At 37.9% G+C, this 27,342-nt stretch overlaps 1 protein-coding gene across 1 annotated transcript in view; it reads left to right on the top strand.

The window, feature by feature from the left end:
• mbl (splicing regulator muscleblind) overlaps positions 1–27,342 on the top strand; it is a 285,812-nt gene that overhangs the window by 110,649 nt on the left and 147,821 nt on the right. Inside the window, exon 2 of the mRNA XM_089740227.1 lies at positions 11,397–11,438. The gene's annotated coding sequence lies outside the window, so the exon portion shown is untranslated. The remainder of the gene's footprint in view (positions 1–11,396; positions 11,439–27,342) is intronic.

Genomic DNA, 27,342 nt, shown 5'->3' with positions numbered 1-27,342 from the left:
TTTCTCCTTCATTTTAGTGAGTACTAGACAAATATTATTTATTTGAAGGTTAACTCAGATACCTGGTGTACTCATGCCGGATAATGCAACTGTGCCGGTGTTCAAGCCCCGCAGGCAGGCACCAATTTTTCTAATGTAATACGTAGGTACTTAACTCATTTTTACGTATGGGTTTGATGATGAATGAAAAGAATAGTGTAATAAAGTGTTCACCAGTCTCCAAAACAAAAACGTTGTCGTAGTACATGTATTACAAACACTACTTTATGTAAAACCAGACATTATTAACTTCAGCCAATGGTTATTGATAGAGCAGCTTGTAGATTGAGACTACCAGTCGATTATCTTGAGCTCCAGTAATTCATGCAATGTTGATAACACCGATGCACTTAAGCCCGGTCTGCCTTTTGTGTTGAAATATTCAGATACGATAATATAGGATTAAACATTACAGTACAAGGAGACTGCACTCATAATAAACACGATAGCTTACCTTGTTATTAAAAATACGACAACACACTATTCAGTAAATAGTACTACAAGATTGTATACATTTGAATAATGAGACATCCTCCTACTCCTCATTACTTAGGGTCGTGACTCCCCCGCTGCATCAACCTCTCTTGTACGATCGTCGTCCATCTGCTGCGATCCTTGGCCTCGTGGAGGGCTACGTGGAGCTTGATGTCCAGACAAGACCGAATTTGGTCCGACCATCCCGTGGGACTGCGTCCTCTGGCACGTTTGCCCTCTATCTTGGCCGTCATCATCAGATGCTTAAAATTGTGACCCTCCTTTCGAGCAATGTGTCCAGAAAACTCCTATACTCTACGAATGCATATTGTGGAGTCTCGTTTTAACATTAAGCTCCTTCAGTATTGACACATTGGTGCGAAAAGCAGTCCACAGAATCAGCAGCAATTTCCTCCAGCACCACATTTCGAAGGCGTCTATGCGGTCAATAACGGTCGGTAACGAGACATAAAAGTCGATAAACTCACGGCCATAAACACGATGTATGAATACCGTTTCCGAAAATGCAGTCATCGTGATTTCCGACACAGTAATACGAACACTGAAAATTGGGTTTGAAAAAATATTCATGACGCTTCACGCAATGTACCGTAAAATAATTAGTTGATCCACGATCTCTGCGGGATATGGGAGGCATTCCCTAAACGTCTAGATTTAACGTTAAGAGCTGACGAAATATGAGCTTACTAGCAGTACAGAGCAGTTTACAATCGATAACTAATAAGTGACTACCGAAGTCTCGATACTCAAACTCGATTACCCCCTTGAGTCATGAAAACATCACAATACAAAGGAAAAATGAAAACCCAAGGGCCTATTCTGAGTTAAATAAGTGCATCGCCAAAATCTAAAACGCATTGTAAAATGTAGGTAAATCTATTCTCTTTGTCTTCCGTTTTTTTGTTTGAGCTATCGATAGATAGCAGTGCAAGGCAGGAATCGATTTCATTCAACGCGTCTATCGTATTCTTTGATGGACAAACTATCCTAGCTCACTTTGTGACGGCCAAGAGTGAAGTTATCGTTTAAATAAAAACCATCTATAGTGTTGGAAAAAAACTAGTGCTAATCTGGAAATGAAACACTAATTGTAGTAAGAATTCCAATAAACATAATAAATTATTATACAATTTGCAATAATTATTCTTTCTTTCGAACTGGAACCTTGTATGTGGCAAAGCATTCATAGCAGTTAAGAATTCCAATAAACAGAACGAATTATTATTAAATGGTAATGATTATTCTTTCTTTCAAACTGGAACCTTGTATCTGGCAATGCATTCATAGCAGTGTGAAATAACATATTCAGAGCCAAATTATATTTTACGCTATCAACAGTAATGAAATTATTTTTAAATTATATGGGTTTGTTTACAAGCTGTTTAATCAATTTCACTTGTATTCAGTGTTAATATCGCAGTCAAAGGTCGCATTTCACTCGTTTGTTAATATGAAAAAAAAAACATAACAAAACCGGACATAAAAAATTGCAATCCCGTTTCTGGCGACTGAAATGAGTTACCCTGATATAGTCAGAAATAAATATTTATTATTTATTTGTTTTTATTGAATCATTACTTAATATATACAAAAAATATATAGCAAAAGAAATTCCGTTCATAAGACAGACATCTCCCATTTTTTATTACAACATATATCGCACATTTTTAAGCACGTCCTATGTGCATTCTTTAGGACAGACATAACTTTTGTTTGTGAAAATAGAATGCAGAATGTTCTCTGCTATTCTATTCAATAATTCATTCGAAAATAGCACAAAAACAACGCTACAAACGACCCTGGCATTCTGACGAATTGAAATAAAATTGAGCCGAAACGCGAACAGAGGTCTGTATGCGGATCGCGGACGAGCTGTGTGACTTAGAAAATTTATATGGACATGTATATAGCAACACAACTGATGACAGTTAGAGATCTATCCAGTCTTGACGACGTTTTGATAAATAATATCGTTACATGGTTACGAAGTGTCGCACATTAACTTACTAATCATTACTATTATCCGTATTTTAATGGGCTCACTTTTTTTAAGCTCTTCATGGAAAAGCAGCGTAATTTTTTCACTTTTTTTTTATGGCTTAGATGGGTGGACGAGCTCACAGCCCACCTGGTGTTAAGTGGTTACTGGAGCCCATAGACATCCACAACGTAAATGCGCCCCCCACCTTGAGATATGAGTTCTAAGGTCTCAAGTTTAGTTACAACGGCTGCCCCACCCTTCAAACCGAAACGCATTACTGCTTCACGGCAGAAATAGGCAGGGCGGTGGTACCTACCCGCACGGACTCACAAGAGGTCCTACCACCAGTAATTACGCAAATTATTATCCCAATGAAAAGCCACGAAAACAAGGCATCGTAAATAAATGCGCTACAAAACGAACTCGCTTTTTGATCTAAAACAGCGTAATAACGGAGATATCATTAAGACAAACTAGAACCTTTTTTGTTGTAAGTATAATCGAAAAACTCAGTTTCACAACCAAGCTGGAAATTCTTGGGCAGTTGAAAACAAGTTGGGCGGCCGGGCGGCCCGCCGCGCCAATATCGGCAAGTTCGCCGGCCACAGCTGGCATGCCGCCGCCGATGTCTCAATAATCCTCAAGGTACCCTCCTAATCGACTCTTCCTTACTCCGACGCAAGTGTGACTAACTGATTAATTCTGCAACTCGGTGGACGTGCTCGGTCTGTCTTCGACCATTATTGTTTGCCCGACACTTCCGACCGCTCGTGTCCCATAATTGAACGATATTCGGACCATTATTGGCCGAGTCGTACTGAACTTTCGTATGTTATCGAAGGACAGCCGTAACACAATACGGCATATAGTTTGGGATTGTAATTGCCGCTATTTTGTTAGATTGAATCCGTTTTCGTTCGCTTAGTTTTAATGGCTTGTTCTTGTTTCCGAGATATTACGCTTACGACCCCTGGCATCTTCGGCGTTCGTCGCGATCGAGCCTTTCTTTTCTTTGTTTAGTTTTTTGGCATAATGCAGATATTTCGACTCAGTCAAGGATGTAAACATCTTAAATAAATGTAAGCAACTTGGCTCCGTGTCTCAAATTTGTTCTCACAATTTATCCAAAGACTTTATTAGTTTCGAAACTCGGCCAACGCTTTAATTAGCTGGAGCGTGATCTTAATGCCTTTGCACTCAAACTCTTGTTGCAATGAAATCAATTAGTTTAATAGGATTTATTTTGTCTCTCCTAATAACCAGGTACAACCATCATAACTAGTGCATTTTTGTTTGTGAAATTATTTTCCTAAAGCCTAAGGTCATAATAATTCTTCAATTAATTTCTGAATTAGAAATTGAACACACATGCAACCGAGGCACGTTGTTATTTATTTAATAAAATTAGAGCAGACGCAGCGCTGCGTCATCTATATGATATGTATTATGAAATTGAAATATGTTTTGATTCATCAACCGATTTCAATGAAACAATCGCTGAATCTTGATATCATTATATTAATACAAATTATTTCCAAATTGATATAACCATTTGACACTAGGTGGGTACCTATTATTTTCAAATTGGTATAACCTGTTGACACTAGGTGGGTACCTATTATTTTCAAATTGATATAACCGTTTGACACTAGGTGGGTACCTATTATTTTCAAATTGATATAACCATTTGACACAAGGGGGGTACCTATTATTTTCAAATTGGTATAACCGGTTGACACTAGGTGGATAGTGAGCTCGTTTGCCTGGTGTAGCTAAAAAACATAAACATTTTATTTAAATTTTTCCTGGTTTTAAATTGATATTTATTTAGTGCAAACGTTTCAAACGTCTAAAAACGAAAAATAATACCTAATTACGATAAAAACACGCTGTAAATCTAGTGAAATACGTTTAGTTACCAAAGTTGAAAAAGTGGGAACTTTATAATTTCCGGATATTACTTTTTTCAATGTCTAATAGAAGACTAATAGATCCGAACCTAAGAATTAGTTTCGTGCGATCTTCAAGAACTGCTAACAATATTTTTGTTGTTAACTCCTTCCTGTTAATTGGTATGTTCTTGATACTCTAAGCTTTTTTCGATAAAATTAAGATTGCTCCACTTGTTGGGCCCGGGGGGAACATTAGAGGAGGCTTGTGGGGTATGAGGCTAGATAATACTGGGGTAGATCGCCAATAACTTGGTTCATTGTTTGTCGGCGGCTGACTTAATAAGTTCGCCGAATTTATTATGATTTGTAGTCTCCCTTGTCGTCTTATTACGAGGCTTTAACCATACTTCAGTCGTATGTTCTTGCAATGAATAATATGAAACGCCCAATTTGTGCTTTTACAGCCTTCTTAAAAAGGTTGTTCGCTCTTAGTGTTTTCTTGTTTAGCCCTGATTATGGTGAAAAGCTTTTGTTGCTGAATAAGTAGTGATAAAGATTTATGAGCCGTGTAAGTTGTAAACACTAAAATTGGTTAAGATAATAAAATCGTTACGGCCCTCCTGATGTTGTGCAGGGCCATAGCATATAATTGACTATGATTTTTAAGGTAGAGTTCCTTGAGGTTTTCCAAAACCTTCGTAATGTTTTCAAGACTTATGAACACACCAAAAACTTTCATCAATATCTGCCGAAACTTGAAGTCTCCTTTCTAAAACTGTTTAGTATCGTTAAAAATTCTAATAAAAGTATATAGGGAATGACTAGCGTAATGTAGTCCTGATTGATTTACTACATAAACTTGGAGCACATTTGACATCCATCATCAAAATTAATGGAATTAAACAGAATGGATTCGTAGACGTTCGAAAAATTGATGTTGTTTATAGATTACCATGAAATAATGTTTCGTTTGAAATATTGAATCGTGTAGAGAGTCAGCATTAACCACTTTTTTATTCTCTTTTAACATTATGAACTAAAGGATATTAGTTTTTGCCACGATAGACTCGGAAATATGTTATAAATCTAAACCTATCCAGGAGCTACTATAAAGCCTTGAATAATTTCTAGAACAGGATTTAAGTTTTAATGGAAACGAGTTTAAATATTGTTCTTATGCACAAATGGTTTTTCGAAGGATTTGTGGAAAGGCTTAACGACGGAGGAAAGATCTTCCACCAAGCGGGTAGACCGACGCGACGGTCCGAATGTTGTTGTTCGGAACTTGTATACGTGCAAGCTTATCTTGAAAATGTCGTAAGCGAGATTCAAGCATCTCTCAAATATCTTGCGTTGTATGATGGCTACCCGCCACAGATTCAACGATTCAGAACTTAGCAAGGGCATATATTTTTTCCTATAAAAAAGTACGTCCTGTGTGCTCCTTTTAAAAGATGCTCGCACTCTGTTACAATCCGTAATTTTTCGAAGGAAGTATGTAGTTGATAGACGAACGACTGCCGATGTTTTTTTAAAAGTAGGGTAATTACCGGTGGTAGAATAGAAACCACCATCTTACCTTTTCTACCACGAAGCAGTCACGGGGGACAGTTTGAAAAGTGCGACAATACCGGACAACACTTAACACAAGATAGGCCGTGAGCCCATAGACATCTAAAACGTAAATGCGCCACCCACCTTGAGATATAAGTTCTAAGATCTCAAGTATAGTTACAGCGGCTGCCCCACCCTTCAAACTGAAACGCATTACTGCTTCATGGCAAATATAGGCAGGGCGGTGGTACCTACCCGCGCGGACTAACAAGAGGTCCTACCACCAGTAATTACGCAAATTATAATTTTCGAAGTTGATTTTTATTACACGATGTTATTCCTTCACCGTGGAAGTCAATCGTGAACATTTGTTGAGTACGTATTTCATTAGAAAAATTAGTACCCGCCTGGAATTCGAACACCGGTGCGTCGCTCACCACGAATGCACCGGACGTGTTATCCTTTAGGCCACGACGACTTCGATTTCTGTAAGACTGACTTCGTAGTTCATACTTATTATCCAAAGCTATTCTAGTAGGGAAAGCAATAAACAAAATTGAGTGCACCGAAAGCGGGGTCATTAACTGGTGCTTGTCGAAGCGTTGTGACACGCTCGTAAATCATTACTAATAATGTGATTATCGCGGATATAAAAAACAACAATGTGAACACACGGTATGACAATCTTTCTATATATTAATACATGAAGCAAAAACTTTGTATCCCTTTTTACGAAAATTGCGCGGACGGAGGAGTATGAAATTTTCCACACTTATAGAGAATATAGAGAAGAAGTGCACAATGCTAATATTTTTTTAAAATAATGCATAAAAGATACATTAAATCAATAAAGAAAACGTTACACACACTACATACCATGTATTTGACGCACACACGCATGCTTACTATTTATTGTCAAACTTAAGGTCTTGGCGTCTGTTGTCAAATTGAGAATAGATTAAATATTGTTTGTCTTTGTTAATATTTATTATAGTGTAGTCTTGGCGAAATTTGTGATTATAGAAGTATAAAATACAATCATAATAGTGTACAAACTTACAATTCCAATTAATTATAGTCGAATTTCGACTACTGCGGGACCTCTAGTAATGATAATTGTATGACAGGATCAATTTCAATTTTCGGTTGCTGACATAAGAGAAAGAGACTACGTTTGTCTTAATTAAATTAAAAATTATTTTAACTGTCGATTACTTAAGGAATTTTTAATGGTTTTTGTTGAATTGAGTCTAGAGACGAGCTCATGGCCTAATAATAACTGATAGTTATGAGAGCCCTGATATGCCGGAGCGTAGGTATACCTAAAGACATAACAAAAAATAAAATCCTCATCTAAATATGATGGTCACGATCCTCAGCAGTGAGGCAACGACGCGAGGAGAGAGAGAGGGGTATGCCGATACAAATATCCGGAGATTGACTTACTTTACAAAAAAAAATACATGTAGGTAGTTGACAAAAACATACTTTTCAAGCCAAATTTTAAGTTAGTCTCATCCAGTATTACTTAACATCTTTGCAAGCTCGTGCTCGTCATGAACCAACCACGTCACGATTTTCCACCGGAGAGATTTGTACCGCGACCTATTTGTTATAATTATTCGGTAAAGTAAACAAAATACAACGATCCATTTAACACTGTCACTCTGAATTAACTCGACTTATCTCTATCTATATACATGATTAGCGAGTACTTCAGACTTCAAGGTCTCAAGGTATTTGCGAATGAGGTTTTACTGTAATTTACAGATCTTTTCAGAGTAATTAAAAATATAGGCAAAAGTATATGTATCAATAAAGCCAATCGTAACGATATTTGAGGACAAAGAAAGGTCAAACAAAGTTGATTTAAATTATTTATGAGGTAATTAAATATTATTTTTCATTAAAAATTGATTTTCCGTAATCAGTTATCCCTCGAAATGGTTGCTCAATCACAGAAAAATGATATTGCCTTTGCTTCCTACATATTGCCGAATTTTAAATGTTTTATGTTTAACAAAATATTTTAATGTACACAACCAACATTGTGCAATAGAAGATTAATTAAAATGAATATATTTTCCAGATTTGAGTTATTACCAGCGCACCTGGCTATTTTAAATCAACAACCGCGTAATAGCGATGGCATTGAAAATGTTCAAAAATATCTTTGAGAATCGAGTAAATTATATATTTTTTGTGAAAAACAAACATGAAAAATTTCTCAAAAGAATCAAAATCACATACCTATTGTAATGTGACCGGCAATTTACAGAATTCAATTGTCAACGATTAAAATGTTAATGTTTATTTACTTTTAACAGTCCTGAAAAGAAATGGAAAATGGCTTTCGGTCGGCAAAATTAAATACACAAAATAAATTGGCTTTCCGAGAAATTCTAACAAAGTTTCGTCGTAACGTTTATTTCTAGGCTTCTCTTAAGTCCTTCACACCTATTATTTTTAAGAGTTATGAACAATCATAAACTTCGCGCTTCGCTATTTATTAATTTTGTGAAGCTTTACAGGGATACCAACAATAAACAGGGAGCATTTACACGGCAAATAATTTCGTTGAAAACTTATTTTTCTAAATTAAAATATTTCAGAAATTACTTCCTCTCATTACTTACTCACATAAAAAGTAATTATTACTGTGTAAATTTCAATCAATTCGATTGAATAATTATATGCCTCAAATTTTGTGTCCTAAGCCAAAATTCTTTTTTTTTATTTTTTTATTGCTTAGATGGATGGAGGAGCTCACAGCCCACCTGGTGTTAAGTGGTTACTGGAGCCCATAGACATCTACGAAGTAATTGCGCCACCCATCTTGAGATATAAGTTCTAAGGTCTCAGTACAGTTGCATGTACAGTATAGTATAGTATTACAACTAATAGCGAAACAGATTATTCGAACAAGTTGAACACTGCGCATTTCCGATTACAGTGAAAAACGAATTCTGTTTGTATTTTAAAGTAATTAGCAGTCAGATTGTTGTCCACCGGGCCGTAATGAAGATAATTTGCTATACGGAGACTCGGTGGGCGGGATGTCTCTCTAATTTAATCCAACAACACTGGAGAATAACTGCAGCAGAACTCTTTCGTACAATCGGGTAGATAATGCGGAGCCGTTTTAATTCGATTTTAAAGTACCCCGCTAATAAATGAAGCAGCAGCTACATAAATGTATTTATTATACTAGAAATGAATTCTTAAGCTAAATCAGAATTAATAAAGGTTATTAAGAATTATCTAACTTTATAGTTTAGCTTAATTTATTATTTTGTTCTTCACGGATTGCATATAACTAGCGACCCGCCCTCGCTTCGCTTCGCTTCGGAAACTGTAATTTATTATTGATTTCTTCACTATTTAATGGATGTTATTATACATATAAACCTTCCTCTTCAATCACTCTATCTATTAAAAAAACCGCATCGAAAACCGTTGCGTAGTTTTAAAGATTTAAGCATAGTTATGAATATAGGGACAGAGAAAGCGACTTTGTTTTATACTATGTAGTGAAGATAAGTTAAGCATGACTCATATTCATTTCAAATTAAAATAGCAGTAAAAAAACGAATTATAATAAAAACTGATTGACTATAACTTAGCACGAAACAACACATTTAAGTAAATGTTTTTTGCACTTCCATTCAAATACTCCGACTTACAAGCCAATAAAGGCAGCCGAAGCTGTCCGAACCAAAAGCAATCGTACGCCTCTGGTCCAGACAATACTCTGTGCCTCTCCATTCCCAGTGTTCTCCCCGCTCGCCGAGGACGGAGTGCAATTTCCCGGCGTTCCGTATCGCGACCGACGTACAAAAATTGCTTTTCTGAACGTGAAAATATATAGAAAAAAAAATAAAAAAGCCGGTGCCATGCAAATTTTTGTAAAGTCATTCGGAAACGTGCGTTTGTATTTCTCGGGTGAGGGTAAGAAAGGCGAACCGATTGTCGCGGGGAATTCTTTTATTTTGTTAAAAGGGATATTGCGCGTCGGGTGCAGGCGAACGAGCAGCTGCCGCCCGATCGAGACTATTCTACTGCTGCCCATCTATACACTTCTTGCGTGCAACTAACAAACATGTGTCTCACGTTCCTTTTCAATACTTTAAGAATACAAACTAATTTAACTCACAGCTTTATTGCTGACCTTGAAAGAACGATTTACATAAAAAATATTTAGTACAAAAGAAACGACAACAGACTTATACTGAACTTTTTAATGGTGTTAGGACCTTCCGCACGGGTAGGTACCACCACTCCGCCTATTTCTGCCGTGAAGCAGTAATGCGTTTCGGTTTGAAGAGTGGGGCAGTCAGTGTAATTATACTAAGATCTTATATCTCAAGGTGGATGGGGCGTTTTACGTTGTAGATGTCTCTGGGCTCCAGTAACCACGTAACACCAGGTGGGCTGTGAGCTCGTCCACATGTCTAAGAAAAAAAACAATAAAAAAAAACTGGCGTGGTATAGTTCGACTCAACGCCTTAGAAACAGCTTAGTTTCAGTAATACAAACCTAAAACATTATATAACATTACACAAGATAGAGGCTCGATTTACTTCACTGAGAATTTTAACGTAATTGTCCCAGCCGAATAAGTCTAGACCGACCTCGTTTAGCAGTGAATCATGGTAATGATAGAAGAAAAGAACCGTGGCATGTTTATCCGACAAACGTTGTTTTCCTGGCAATAGGCGCAGCTCTGTGCTCCGGGTCAAGGCTCTTTTCGGTCGTAAATACAAATAAATAGGATAGCGTCTGAATCTCATTGCCTGATGCTTATCATATTTTATTGTCTACTAAACTAGCGTACGAATGTTGCAATAACGTAAGTGTCGCGTAATAAGGCTTGCTTTATAAATAATATATTCAATACGTTATTCAATGTCATGTTGATAAAATAATATTCCTCTTGATACTTATGTGTTATTTCTGATATGACCCTTTTAAACATATATACGAGTAAGGTATATTTTCAGATAGTTGACACATTCAAGACCATTAAATGTGCATCGCGATTTCACTAGCGCTAAATTCATAATAACAAATAATGAAATATGTGTAATTTTTTCAACATAATAAGAAGCCCATCGTCAGATATCAGTGAAGGAAGGTTATAGGGACCGGTGATTGTACAAAAACAATTCGAAGAGTCAACTGTACACAACCAACAAATGTGTAAAATAATCAAAAATATTCATATCCCATTACACAATATTATCTCCGAAGGATTTCTCTCCAATTTCCCAATCCTCAATTCACCAACAAAAATGTTCATCTTTGGTATCTGGTATTCCAACTTAATTTTATATATCGATGATAATAGCATTTGAGATTGTCCCCCGATGCTCCGCAGATAAGATTACGGCCATTCTCTAGAACTATGTAAGCTATTTATATAATTTTGTTTTCAGGTTCCATTGCCGCATGATCGCCAGGAGATAATTTGCGAATAGGTAAGTCCTCGAAAATATCGATTTGTATTCACGGCACTTCTATCTCCGTATATGAGATCTCATCCCATCCTTTTTTTTCTTCTTTTTACTAGCAATGAGAAAGATATTTTATAATCGGAGTAGTTCTTATCTGTGTTCACATGTTTTCTTAAAGGGATATAACAGTCTCATTTTTATTTAGCCGATTGTTTTAATTAGTTTCTTATCTATGACCCCTAAGCCTTCGTGAATGTTGTTGAGAAGTTTGAGACTTGAGACATAACTGTCAATTACATTGGCATTACAGTTAACTATTAATAATATTTAGGCTTTAAAGAGGAATACATTGTAGATATACAGCATTGAAACGTAAACGAAAAACATTTACTCTGAACATGTGGTTTTTGTAAAGATTCTGCGATTTAGGCAGCTTTTTTGTGAAGGCAATCTAAATGCCTACGTACGAGGAAACAATAAAATTGAAGTGTAATGCTCGCGATTCATTTGAATATACAAAATTCTTGTTTACATATTCCTATACTTAACAACTTATTTTTTTAAAAGACGCTACGTTCGAAAATGAAAAGTCATCGTGTTTGTTCGACAAAAAATGTATTTGGAACAGAACGTTCCGTTTCAGATGCGGAGTTTACGAGTTTCATCGAGCCCGGTTTCGTCTTCCTATTTCGTGGTAGAACAGCCCTAATAACATGCCACAACTCATTCTGATTTATACCGTCTCGTTATAATTGTGCGCTTCGCTGGCGCGCCGCTATTGCCCGCTGTTGCAATTTTCATGCAACCGATTCGCGAGAACGGATTTATTCTTTCAAGCAATTTGCTTGTGCCTAACTCCCGTGCCTGCTATTGCTCGAGATAATTTAATTTTGAAACCGCCACTCCATTAACGGAGCCTTTGTGCGTAATTCGCCTTCTATAGACTTTATAAAGCTGGTTTCTTTTGTTCAAAAAAAATAACCGTGTTTAAACTTATTACATAATGTTCTTTAAAATATTTAATAGTAAGCGACACGAATTCTGGGTTAATATCGATGCGAGCGATTTCCAGCATGTTAACGCGCTCACCGAAATCATGCGAAGGCCGTCCGAAAATAGTGTAACTATTTATTTACGAAGTGATTCACCATACGATGTAAAAACAGTTCTCTCAGTGTGAGTACACATAAATAAAACAGCCTCGCATTTATAGTTCAGACATGAAGACATAAAATATTAATCGAGAAGACATATCGTAACTTCCACATCAAAACTTGGACAGTTCTGTTAGCATCAGTCGTATTGATAACCGTGCCGTAAAGTTTGCTAACTCTCGGTTTAACGCACCGAAACTTTACCCGTTTCTTGTGATTAGGAGCTCTCCTACTACACAATCAATCGTCAAGTTTTATTTGAGTTATCTGTAAAAAAAAGTAAACGAATACCGCAGATCGCGGCTCAAAGTTTGAAGGTAAGCCACGACCGTCTCTCTAATAGAGAAGAAAAATACGTTAATGTACCCTCAGATCCCGAAGACAAATAAACCAAGTCGGGCAGGGGCGAAATAAAAGCGGGGAGGCACTGAGATAAATAACAATGATCTTGCGAATCGAGTCAGCGTGGCCGGCCCGAGCGGGCCAGGGGCGGGTGCTTAGCCAATTTGCGTCACACTATACTCCCAACTAACTTTATGAGTCAGACATCTTACTAACTTTTGCTACAAAAAATTATGTAGTCACTGTCGTATTTATTTCTCGCTGTATTGTGATTCGTGACGGTAATTAAACAAGTTTGTGTCATGAACAGCTTAATCATTCACCTATTAATGTATTATCTTAGTTATTACTTATTCCAAATGGTTCATGATTTTTTTACTTCTGCGAATGAGCAGAAAATACTCCAACCCACTTCTTATTTTTTTATTATTATATTTATACTTATATTTATACCTCCTTCCTTATCCCCGCGCCTAGCGGGCGCGCGGTGTTTGTGGGACTTGACGATCTGCAGAGGTTAAAAGCAGACCACGGGCGCAAGGATATTTTTGGGCTCTATCGCACTAAACGACTCCCCTACACTCTTACACTCGACGTCCGATCTCCGTCCGGAGTCAGAACCTGGTCAAAGTAAAGGCTTCCCGCTTCCCGGGTCAACACTACAGTCAGACTCGCGGCGCCACACCGAGGAAGCCCGACGGGTCGTCGAGGTGGTAGTGGACGACAAACGACGCCGGTCTCCACGGTACGGCTGCCCTACCAGGCCGCACTAGCGATGCCGCTGGTGTTCCGGGATACCCCGCTGGGTCATAATCAGCCTGCCGGATCGGAACGCAATATACTGCCGTTCGGTTTATCTTCCACAGTATGTTCGGCGACGACAGCGACGACGACAACGCGAATTGTATCGCAGGCCGCAGCCGCCGACGCGCCGTTCCATCCTCCTGGTGCCAGTGTGCTAGAGTGACGGCAGCGTGCAGCGCAGCCTCAACGCCCTCAGGTCACCCCGCGTTCATCACCGGAAGAATACTGCCTCCTCACAGGAGTCGGAGTTGAACGAAGGCCCTCCTCCGACTCCCGGCTCAGTGACGGCGGCATGGCGCCGAGAGAGAACAAGAGGTCTCCCTTTCCCGTTCCACCGTCTTCTTCTGTGAGATGGTGGACTCGCAGAAGTCGAACATCGCCTGCGAGGACTGGTCGCTGCCGAGCATCGTAGCCACGACGTTCGGAAGCGACAAGTCTATAGTAGCTATTGTGCTGCTGGACGAGGCGGGAAAATTGCTGAAACGTATCCTGGCTGTCCGCATTGTTCACCACCTGGTTGGAGTTGGACCTGACCTGTCAGCGGGGCACTACGGCATCCGGATAGCCGTTCGACCGTGGATGCGATACTTCGCGTGCGGGCACTCTCGGACGAGGCTGTCCCACGGAGTGGGGTGGCGGTGGCGGTGTCTCTTGACATCGCCAGTGCCGCCAGCAGGATGCGACGGGGCGAGTGAGACAAAGCCCTCCTCACTACGCAGAAATCCGCCGCCGCCGAGCAGGGGGTCAAGACCGAGGTCCCGTCCGTGCTAAGAGCTTCCATCCACTTTGTGCGGGGAGGAACCTAGGTGTAGGGTGGCGTGCTTGGCATGCTCGCCCGTATCGGAAACCGGTCGATTGTAGACCGCAATTTCCCGAACACTCCGAGGGAAGGTGTAGCACGGCACCTTCAAAGCGGGTTCCCGGCCCGTCCACTGAGGGAACCGGTGGTCGTGTCGCCAGCGGCCGCCGGTCCGGCGTCTGGGTGCCGGCTCTGAGCTGCAGGAGTTTTTAGTGAGGTTCAACTGCCACATACCGAATCGGGTGATTTTCTCATGTTAAAAAAAATCCTATGAGACAATTACTATTAATTTAAGCTCACTTGATTATTATTTTTACTATTATAGTAAGTAATATATCGTGCCAAAGTAATAATTATACATACCCTAACCCAAGTGCATTCACGTAATATGTACCGAAAAAAACAAAAAACTTGCAAATCAACCTATTACTATGGCATCCGGGTAAATAAAAGAAATTATTATTAAAGCACTTTAATTTCTTAACAAACGTAAAACCGACCAACTTGAATTCCTAACAAAGGTTTTAATTCTAATACTCCCTTTGAACTTTACGACAGTTAAGCATTGTTAAAAATTTAACGTCAACGAAAGAAAGTTGAACAAATAATTCGAAGCGTCGTGTCTTAACCCCGCGACGGAATACGAAAGATCTTTTTGTTCATCAAGTCGCCGGCTTGCCACAATCTTTCAAACCAATGCCTTAATTAATTTACATTAAATGTGCACGGGCATGCTTGCATTATATTTGGGATCGTTACAATGAACTGCATTATGATTAAACTTTAAAGAATTTCTGGCATCCGTAACATCAATAAAAAACTAGTGTGAGACTGAGTAGTGGTCTAAAAACGTGTTTTCCGTGTATACTACAGCAAGTACTACCATGTACTACCAAGTACAAGTACTACAATGATGTAATAATTACCATGTTTGGGGAAATCAATGATGCATTGTTTTTTTTCTAAGAGTAAATTAGATTGATAATACGAGTATATAGATGGATAGATTGATCGATGTTAAGTACATATTTAGATCAATGCCCATATCATGTCATCATCATTGTCATGTTAATCGTAAATCATATAAAAATTGCAAGCATTTAATTGAATGACAAAGGCTTAAAGAACAATTTCATAATAATTCCAGAAACACCATTTCTGCTTAGGCCTCTGGAGCTTGTAACCTTGCGCGCTGCAATCCGTACCCCGAACAACAGGAATATAAAGTCTCGTGGAGAGACTTACGCATAGATATTTTTTTTATTTTTTTTATTGCTTAGATGGGTGGACGAGCTCACAGCCCACCTGGTGTTAAGTAGTTACTGGAGCCAGCAGACATCCACAACGTAAATGCGCCACCCACCTTGAGATATAAGTTCTAAGGTCTCAAGTATAGTTACAATGGTTCCTCCACCCTTCAAACCGAAACGCATTACTGCTTCACGGCAGAAATAGGCAGGGTGGTGTAACCCACCCGCGCGGACTCACATGAGGTCCTACCACCAGTTTTTTGTACTAAATCTCTTCATCATTTTTATTACACGATGCTATTCCTTCACCGTGGATATCAATCGTGAACATTTGTTGAGTACGTATTTCATTAGAAAAATTGGTACCCGCCTGAGATTCGAACACCGGTGCATCGCTCAACACGAATGCACCGGACGTCTTATCCGTTAGGCCACGACGACTTCTAAATAATATTATCTGTAATAAGTTGGTATATTATTTATATATTTATAAATACTAAAACGTTTAAATTAGCATTCAGAAAAAAGTGTCGATGCATAATAAAACGGCCGTCTGGTGTAGTGGTAAGTGACATGGTCACTACACAAGGGGGTCGCGGGTTCGAATCCCGCCAAGGGAAGATATTTGTATGATAAATATAAATGTCTATTCCAGGGTTATTGATGTATATTAAATATATGTATGTGTATAATAAAAATCTTACATTTATATCCGTTATCTGGTACCTGTAACACAAGTTCTTTACGAACTTATCACGGGACCAGTTAACGTGGCGTGATTGTTAGTAAAAATATAAAATATAATATAATATATATGTCGATTTAAGTTGCAAGTCGTATTCTACATCGCATAATACTGCTGACTTTTCTTTCAGAACAACTTAATTAAATATAAGAATCACAACGGAATTTATTCGTGCAAACAGTCACAATTATATTAGAAAACATTCTCAAGACGTACTCATTACTATTGTTGAGATAACCAACTCCACGGCAGTTGAACGTTTGTATGTATGTAGTTGCGTAAGAAACCGCAATATCACTACTCTACTGATATTACATTCCCGGTGCCCCCCTCTCCGCCTGACGCCATGAAGTCCGAACCTCACATCCCTTTCGCCATCACCCACACCACAAGCCCCATAACGTAATGAATTCGACCACACAGCGAACGCTCTATCGATATGACCTATAAAAATTTAGGACGCAATTATTGCCTCGATTACTTCATGCGAATTGAATGAAAGCCTTTAAGCTAGTTTTATTTGTTAGAGGAATAGGTCAACAACGTTTATTAATACGTCATTTATACTACAGATGGTATCAGTTAATAAGATTTTGTGTGCCTGACTAAATTAAACAGGAAATAATAGTCTTACCACCAGGTTAAACAGAATTGTATAGTTTAGTGGATTATTTTTTAAGCGTTATAGCTTAATGGTTTGATTGAACCAATTTTATTCTAATACTTTATATTTTTATATTCATAATATTGTAGTCTGGTTGAATCGCATTTAGGTTTAACTAGTATAAGTAATAAAGCTTGGGTGCCTAATTTTTTTTGGGGGCAAAACTCAAGTATTTTATTAGAATATATATTTTTTTATAATTGTCGTTATTAATTTACGAACAAAATGAATTATGAGCAAATATGTTCACGTTCCTTTACACATTATTATGGACGAATTTAATTTTGCCTCCCCTACGGTAAATGTTCGCAGCGAAATGCAAATATTTTGTTTTGTTAATATTATATGAAGGCTCGTATTGTCGCAATCGTATACAATAGATACACAGTGAGCTTGAACACCCGCCAGCGCCTACTACCACCGGAACCATTATCCAATATACGCTGGCCTTCAGCAGCCCCTGCTAACTTGACAAAAACGATCAAAATTCTGGAGTCAGAGGCCTTCTGAATTTGGCCTTGCTGTAATAGCGAAAGCGTGTCCCATAAAGAGCATTCTATGTTTTGTGCATCTGGCCTGTTTCATTTCGTCGCATAAAGTACTTCACTAAACATATTGATATTATGACTCTATTTTTTTTTTTTTTTTTTATTGCCTTTGTAGGCAGACGGGCATACGGCCCACCTGATGGTGAGTGGTTACCGTCGCCCATGGACTTCAGCAATGCCAGGGGCAGAGCCAAGCCGCTGCCTACCGCTTAATACTCTCCACAAGCCTCGTTTGAAGAAGGACATGTCATAGCGCTCGGGAAACACCGTGGAGGGGAGCTCATTCCATAGCCGGATGGTACGTGGCAAAAAAGATCTCTGGAAACGCACTGTGGATGACCGCAGTGGCTCCAGGTAGTATGGATGAACTCTACTCCGGTGGCGGGCGGTGCGATGGTAAAAACCATTCATTGAATAATTGCAAAAAGTGACTATCTAAATGATATTTACCTAAAATATAGGTAACACGATATGGTTATGGTTTTCTCTTATTCTATTCAGGACTGGAGCTCCTTTTGGGAACTGATACTAGAATTGATACTGGCACTGTTAACAAATTCCACAGGTGTCAAGTGGTATTAAATTAGAAAGATTCTTATTTCGTTTCATGAAACAGGGTTAAACGCAACCCTAAATTAATTCGTTTGGGATTAAAGACTCCCCGTGTGCTCGTACGAAGCGATGCTGTGAACTATATATACTCTTGATCAAATCCCGCATGCAAGTACTAATTTTTCTTAGGAGAAAACATGCTTAAGGTATTTACGAACGACTTCTACGAAGGAATAACATCATATGATAGAAATCACACGGGTGAAATTCTGTATATTTTAGTACTTTCTACTTGACGGTAGACCGTATTGTAATACCGCGTGACTAGGTACCAATGTCCGTCTATTTCCAGAATTCCGCGAAGCAGTTACACCTTCTGAACATAAGGGTAAGCGGCTATAAGGGTAAGCTATTATATATTACAATTCAGCTACATATTACAATTCAGACTTCGATCTTGTGTCTAAGTGTTAAGTCGGTGGCGGCGACAAATATCTTTGAGCTCCGGCGACCTTTTAACAATAGATGAGCCGTGTTCATTTAATACTATAAAAAGAAGAGCAAAAAAATGTTATTGAAACTCTGCATCAGATACCATTAAATACAAGCAAATTATAATAAGCAAAATATATTATATGCATTGCGTTGTAATTTAAGTGTAGAATTAATTAAAATCTAAAATTTCTCGCTTCTCTGAAATTGCTCGTTAGAATATAACTACATACAAGAATGTTTAACACCAGGTTATTACTTCAAATTATTTAAAATATTTAATTAAGCAAACGTAAACAGAAGGAAGCGTTCGTTGATAAAAAAATTAGTAAAAACATTAACAATTGATAATAAAGTTTGTAAATAAAAATAACACGATGTGCATGTGTAACAATAACTGATGATACTGAGTGACAATTTGTACATATTTTAATCAGTAAAATTAGGTCTGATAACTAAATTGTCAAACCAAAAATGTTGGATACATATAATATTATAATTTAACAGAAAAAAATACATTTCCTTTAATAAATTGTTTCACTCTCACTTTCTTCACTTAGCTAATATTTCACTTTTTTTTTCTTCCTACCTAAGCTTGAGAGGTTATTTCAGCGTAACCTTAGCTAGTAGGTGAGCTCACGTGGCTCAAACCGGAGTGATGCTAACACTGACCCTAGCAAGAGCAGTACTTCGCAGAATCTACCACCGGATCGGAAACGCGACCCACTGAGAAGATCCGGCGAGAAACTCAGTGGGCTGTGTCTGATTGAAAGATTATGTCTATCGGATGATACAATAACAAATTGATAATTGACTAAACTGATACGCTTATAGTTTTAGCAAGTTTATATTTCTTGAATCCACAATTTCAAGCCAGATTTTTATTGTTTACTGTCTAGATGGGTGAACATTGAACAAGGTGGTCAAGAGGTTATCGGAATATCACAATGTGAATGTCGCCAACCACCTTGAGACACGGGAGCGAAATCTCAATTATATACAAAGATCGTATCACCCGTTAAGCCCGAACGTATGACCACTTTGTTGCAGAAATAACCAGGCAGGCATACCTACCCGTACGGACTAACAATACGTACTAAATACACAATTTTATTCCTTTACCATGGAAAGTAGCTAGTGGATATCCCTCCGCGACTGACGAGATCATTAACCCCGTGCGTCAGCCGATTTTTCATTTGCATTACGTATCTTTCAAAAGCATTACTAAATGTTTCAACAAACGATTTTCATATTAAGCTAACTTAATCTTTCAGTATGTTTTCTGAACAATCATTTTTTAAGTATCGCTTTAAATTATTCAAGATATCCTCCACACAGATGTTCGTCGTCTTAACCAAAGCTATGTGATCTTGAATATACTTTAGCTCATGACAAAAATGACCGCTATTCTTTAATTTTTGTGTCTATTGTACAAATAAGATAAAGCTTATAAAAACATTTCTTAGCAAAATACTAATTTTTTTTTAGTGAAATTAAACCTATGTTTAGTATTTTAATACAGAGTACAGAATTGATTAAAACATAACAAAAAAAAAACTAATTAAACTATTGTTAAAGGAAAGCTTGCTATTAGATTAGGGGAGAGCTGACTTGCAACCTCCATTTTTAAATTCGGCTCTAGGCTAGACCATGCAGTGAAACAGTTGGGAAGTGGAAACAAATTCAATGGCACCGACCGACTAGTCGTTGGTTGAATCGCTTCGTAGTCATAAACTTTACCCCAACCACCCCCTATTTCTGTTGTACCGAATGTTCATTTTTAAACTACTGATTTACGTATATAAGTTTTGTCTGCTTTGCTTTCTCATGAATCAGATGCACTTCCAGCTTCCATACAACATGAAAATCAGATCTTTAACTTGCCATTTTAATTGATGAATTAACAGAATATATATTGTACATGGTTCATTATAGTGCGAGAATTGCAGTCGATATGGCTTGAAAAATGAAATGGAAAATAATATTACTCGCGTCGGTCACAAAGTTTAAGTATCCGGGAATAATTACATTACGCTACACTCCTGAACCGGCTCACGAATTCGCCAGCCACCTCCGGTGCCCTAGACTTGCCCTTATCACGCTAGCAAAAACAAAGCACAGGTCATTGTACTCGTCAAACCCATGGAACAGTACAAAGTAACGATTGACCCATATTATATTAGATTTTATATTAGTGTCGTGAATTTTTTTGATGGTGTTCTCAACAGTTCGTGATTCCAATCTGTTGGTAGATGCTCACGAAGCTACTACTCTGGAGCTGTTAGGCTCTTTCATAGGCGTTTTGCCAGTTCTTGGCAATGAAAATGTGTAAGTTTATTTGTTTGTTCCCTGTACTTTATATTCATCCAATTGTGATGAAAATTGGCCTATTCGACAGGGAAAGTTATAAGGTTATAGTTATGTCAATAAACCAAATTGGTAAAATCCTTACACCACAGAGAAAATTGGATAACGATTGTCAACGTCGATTATAGAGGCTAAATATTTTAGTACTTAAATTATTAAAACTATCAAAAGATGATTAAATATTCCTCGTTTTGTTACAAAGCTTCAGGATGTTTACCAACGGCTAGTGCACTCCGCGATCGGTCTGCGAGTGGCGACTAATCTTTTAGTGCGTCACCAGCGCACGCACATAAATTGAGGTTGAATTACGATCCACCCCGAACGACACCAATGTAAGCGACTCACCTTCCCCCGTTGTAAATTTTAACTTCTCCGACAAACTTGCTCCGCGCGTATAAATCGAATTCTTGCGTCACCCGATTGAATATTCCGGCTGATTTCGTTTCATCGAAATGTGCTGATACTATCATATCGAATGTGTCATAGTCTGTAATATTGGATTAATAGCCTTCCACTTTACCATAAATATTGGTATAACGACAAAGTTTATAATTTAACAAGTTTTGGGACTCCACCGAAAATGGCTCGAAATAATATTCTTTGGAGTACAAAGTTTCTTAAAATAAAATTAAAATCTTCGTATAGTCCTTTCCGAACAGAGGTCTTCATTATTACCTTTTCTGTTTCCGGTCGTCCTGCTTTGATTTATGGCTTTAATTTGGCGAGGTTGTCGACGACAGCCCGAGACATGTCGGAGTGTTTTCAAGGAGCCATCGTGCAATTGTTTAATTAATCTTAAGCAACGGAAGCGCTGCGGGTGCACTCGGCCCAACTTTAAACTCGTTAAAAGTTCCTTTGAAACATTTGGCGTGAGATAAGCCGCAGTCAGACTTCAGATTCGAGATTGTTAACTTATCTAGTGTTATAATTAAGCATCGTTCCATGTTTCATCTCCGAACATGGTCTTTCGTTCGCTCGTTACAAGAGCAGCTGTTGAGCGTATTGATTTATTGTTCAAAATTTTACTGAATTATTTATTTAAATTACTGAAAATGTTCCTTAAACATTAACAATTTTAAAATAAATACAAATTACTACTACAATCGAAGTCAAAAGAGCGGCCTACCCACCTCGTAGTCAGTGATTGATTTTACATATGAACATCGTCAATGCTATGGACAAAACCAGACGGATGTGTACCTACAAACTCTTTGAATTTTTTTAAAAGTAATAATTACAGATTAAAACACATTTCATTTTGTATTTTGTGAGGATCACAATCACACAGTTTATCAATGGGACTCATTAGACAAATCTTATGAGCAGAAAATCGATGGCTTATTAGTAGCCATTCACGTTACGCTGACCACCATCTAGCTCCATCATCAGATAAGTTCCATGGTTCCGTATTATTATATTGCTATTGGAATGCACACGGTAGCCATAACTCACGATGACAGAACAGTTGAATTTCGTAGAAATTCAGTTTCAGATTTTCCATTACAGTTTCCTTATCCTTTTACCTTATATCCATCGTTAGATCTAAACGTATACATACTATCTGCGGTAACAGAGAACAAGTAAGCCGCGTTCTATCATCATACAATATGTAGTATGTCCATAAAGAAGTGGAGTGGTAAGCTCTAGTTAATAGACCGTAAAGACCAATCGCAAACACAGGCCATGAATTACTGGACTTGAGGACAATAAAGTGTTTGTATAGTCACTGAGCACACTCCGGGGTACTGTCGCACTGATCACTGAAAGCATGTACATAACAGTCGAGCATTCAGCGAACAAGGCTCATTCCACGCGCGCAAGATGGCCGACTATGGCCCTTAGCGGGTAATTACTCAAATAGATTGCCCATTGGGGTATTGTCTCTGTGTGTGCTTCTCTAATATCGAGAATGCTCTGACTGCCACAATAATAATTAAAACCTAAACTACATCATTTACTTATTACCCACCCAAAGCAGATTTTTTTTCTCTTATTGACTATTATTAGTAATTTGTTTTCTCGAAAAGTTTTTCATAGTAATAAAATATCAAGGAGCCATTATGGTTATTCTTTCTTCGTATTCGCTGATCGACTTTAACTCAAGCTAATAATTATATTTGTTATGCATTCATTTTGTCGCGCCTTTGGTATCTTGTTCGGAATTATAAAGTGCTGATAGCTGAAATAAAATTACACTCCGGTTCATTTCCAACCGACGAAGACGAAATTTTTCCCGTTTTGCATCACGAGCATTTAATCAGAGGTTTTGATCAACACGTCCTCGCTCGGTAATATAATTACAGTTAACAGCAGTGCGGCGACGTTATCGCGCGTATAAATTAGACCGATTTACATTTACGGTCGAGACATAGGCCCCGCCATTATCGTGAATGATGCGGGGTTAGGTGCGGGCCCGAGATCATCGCACGACGATTGCTGAGCAATTGCTGTTTAAATAGAGGACCCCGCCATACTGCTCCTTAGATCTCCTCGTTAACCTCTCAGCAGTATTTTTGACATGATACGCATTTGAACGGATCTAATTTTATGATTCAGCATTAAAAAAAACAGGGATTTTTTTTATTGCTTAGATGGGTGGACGAGCCCACCTGGTGTTAATTGGTTACTGGAGCCCATGGACATCTACAACGTAAATGCGACACCCACCTTGAGATATAAGTTCTAAGATCTAAGTATAGTTACAACGGCTGCCCCACCCTTCGAACCGAAACGCGTTACTGCTTTAGCTGCATTAGGTGTAAAAAGAAACTCGTCGATGAACGACATACAGACTACAAAGATATTCATTCGTTCACTGCATGATAATAATTTTATTCTGAAAATTATGGTGTTTCCCGACTCAATCAGACATTCCTATAAAATTAAATTACTGTCGTTCATTACGCGTTCATTCGCTATCAGATATGCCGCTCGTAAATTAAATTCCCATATTCCATGGCAAAACCTCTGCAAATTGGTCTTAATTCACTCGAAACGTATAGTCTTAATGGTAAGCGTGTAAGCAATATCACTTTCATTCAGCACCGAGGGACAGGGACGCGCGAACATCGCTGTAAGGGTTGCTTCATATAATAATTCCACCCTTATAATAATATTTATTAGATTCCGAGACACGACGATCCCTTAGACACAAATAAATTCTAACCTGGCTTAGAGTTGACACTAACAATAATTAAGATATATTTTGTCTTAAATGCACTTATAAGGTATAACAAAACCTTAGAGACTTGTATTATTTAGTTGTGTGAGTTCTACAAAGCGTTATCGATACGAACTATCTCTATATATAAAAATGAATTGCTGTTCGTTAGTCTCGCTAAAACTCGAGAACGGCTGAACCGATTTGGCTAATTTTGGTCTTAAATTATTTGTGGAAGTCCAGAGAAGCTTTAAAAGGTAGATAAATATGAAAATGCTCGGAATTAAATAAAAATAACAATTTTGTTTTTCCTTTGATGTGTCTCCCGTCGGACCGATTCCTTTTGTTTGTTTTAAGTTTATTTTATACAAAAGTTTCAGTCTTTTATTTATCGATTGAGGCACTACGAAGTCTGCCGGGTCACGTAGTATATAATAATTAACAAAAAAAAACCGTAGTGTGAACGGTATTTAACTGTTTACTATTATTCATCGTGAGTATGTGTAGGCAATTTCATTTACGGACTAGCTCTAAGACGAATCATTAGTCGGCCGACAGCAATGACTACACGTTACTAAATCACAATACATCTGACAAATCGTTCCACATTCATTGTTCAATGCATTTTGAAATTACCGTTGCTCCGTTTGTTACATCCAAAAAGTCATTGCGGAAAATTACCGTGAACTCATAATACGTGAACAAATAATAAGTATTGGCTTCGCTTTGGGGATTTGTAATATATTTTTACTCTGTTTGGGAACACTTATTACCGGTGGTAGAACTCTTGTGAGTCCGCGCGGGTAGGTACCACAACCCTGCCTATTTCTGCCGTAAAGCAGTGATGCGTTTCGGTTTGAATGGTGGGGCAGCCTTTGTAACTATACTTGAGACCTTAGAACGTATGTCTCAAGGTGTGTGAAGCATTTACGTTGTGGATGTCTATGGGCTCCAGTAACCACTTAACACCAGGTGGACTGTAAGCTCGTCCACCCATCTAAGCAATAAAAAAATTTAAAAAACAAGTCCACGTCGTTTTAAGTGACCAACATATCCCATAAACGTTCGAGTGCTGCCATCCTGACATCGACATGAGGTCGATCTCAATTTATTGTGTGTATTAATGTGAACGCATTTCTAGCCAAGCAATACTGATAAAGCATAAATAACCGTATAGTTTTACATCTAACCTAGATTGGACACGCTCATTTAATTCGACAGGATAATAGTATTACGCGCATTTGTAAAATAACTATAAAATAACACATTTAAAAATGTATATATATACTTCAAAATCCAAGGAAATGAGTAGGCGCTTTATGACAGTGAAATATCATTGGAAAAGTAGATAACAGTTCTAAGAATGACTCTTGGACCGTGGCCCAAGGACTTATATGAATGTATTTCGTACTAAATCATCATAACATTATTCTAAAACGATATTAGTAAATTAGTACATGTTCATATATTAGTGTTTTGATTGAATGGTAATTTTTTTACTTTGCGCTTTTACTAAAGCTATCTAAAACCGTTTTCATCCTGCGACCTCACTATCCTGAAAGCTTACTACAACACATATTAGATTCATTATTGGAGGCTATCGATGAAAATCTCCGGGATCCAATCTCACACGATCGCTGCCGGCACGCGTATTCTTGTAATTTCTGAGGCATAATTTTATTTATTAGAGTGTGCCTTCGCCGGAGCGGAGAGCACCCCATTTGCCGCTTCATTGACTTACAACGGCACTCCATAACACTTCTCACATATTTCTGTTGCGTCTCTCTCGCAGATGTTGGATCCCTCGCACCTCATTATATTGCGGATGACATTTAATAAAACATTATGGGTGTGTTACGAACGTTTTTCGATAAACGTGCACTACGCGTTGAGCTTCGGTTATCTGTTCGGGGGTTCCGTCGAAAGGAAAATATTTTAAGGTGTAGCTTCGGTAGAGGATCGGTATGTTGTATATTATATATTATAGGCTTAAAGATTTTAACGAAAAGAAATATTCATTTAAAAGTAAACGTAAACTCTTAAATTTTAATAGTTAATTATATAGATAGTTCAATGTGCTATTTTATTTTATTTTTTATTGCTTTGATGGGTGGACGAGCTCACAGCCCACCTGGTGTTAAGTGATTACTGGAGCGCATAGACATTTACAGCGTAATAGCGCCACCCACGGCAGTTGTTAGCAAATCCCACCCCTCCTGGCTGAGCCTTTGCTCGCCCACCTGTCCTGGTGAAACTGGAAAGGCCTTCGGGCCACCAGTAATCTCTAAATCATAAAAAAAAATAGTTTTAAACTTAGCTGTTCCCACCTACTTTAAGACGTAAGGTCGAAATAACAACTGTATTCTATAAACTGTAATTGTATTGATGAAAATCTAATTGTATCACGAATAGGAGAAACAAACGTCCATATATTTTTCCACGATAGTGCAGATTCTTCGTTTGAAATGCTATTTAACTATACCACATGAAGAGTATTTACAAGAAACAGAAGGATTTATCGAACGTGATCTTTTAAATGCTTGCGTGACGGATATCATTAGTGTTAGTGCCTGTCTGCGTATTCGGGAATAGTTTTAATACGGGGTGTATTAATTTCAATATTTTTAATTAATTGTTCGTGACCACGATAATATGACTATAAAATATTCGATACAATGGAATTTTAAAAAACGCGTAAGATTTGAAATAACATTCGTAGTCTAAGTATTTACATGCATGAGAAAGGAGAAACTTAGAGGTGATGCCAGTTTATAGATTACTTTTGACTTTGGAAAATTAGCTGATACTATAAGTAATATTTTAAGTTTGCTCAGCTTAATTCAGAGTTAATGATCACAAGAGAAAGCGAAACGTTAATTTAGTTTTGAAATTTAATTGATTAGATAACCACGTACAATGCAGGACATTTGACAAATTACAGTTCGTCCCAATTAACCACGCAATTAGTTTTAGTGCGGGCAATCACCGCATTTGTATGTAACAAATATTTAAATTCAGTGCACACGATAACGATGCGCTTGTTCGGTAACG

This window comes from Bombyx mandarina, chromosome 04, assembly GCF_030267445.1.
Source record: "Bombyx mandarina strain Sakado chromosome 04, ASM3026744v2".
Lineage (NCBI taxonomy): Eukaryota > Metazoa > Arthropoda > Insecta > Lepidoptera > Bombycidae > Bombyx > Bombyx mandarina.
Note: the sequence above shows the minus strand (reverse complement) of the source record. Positions and strands in the feature narration are given on the sequence as shown.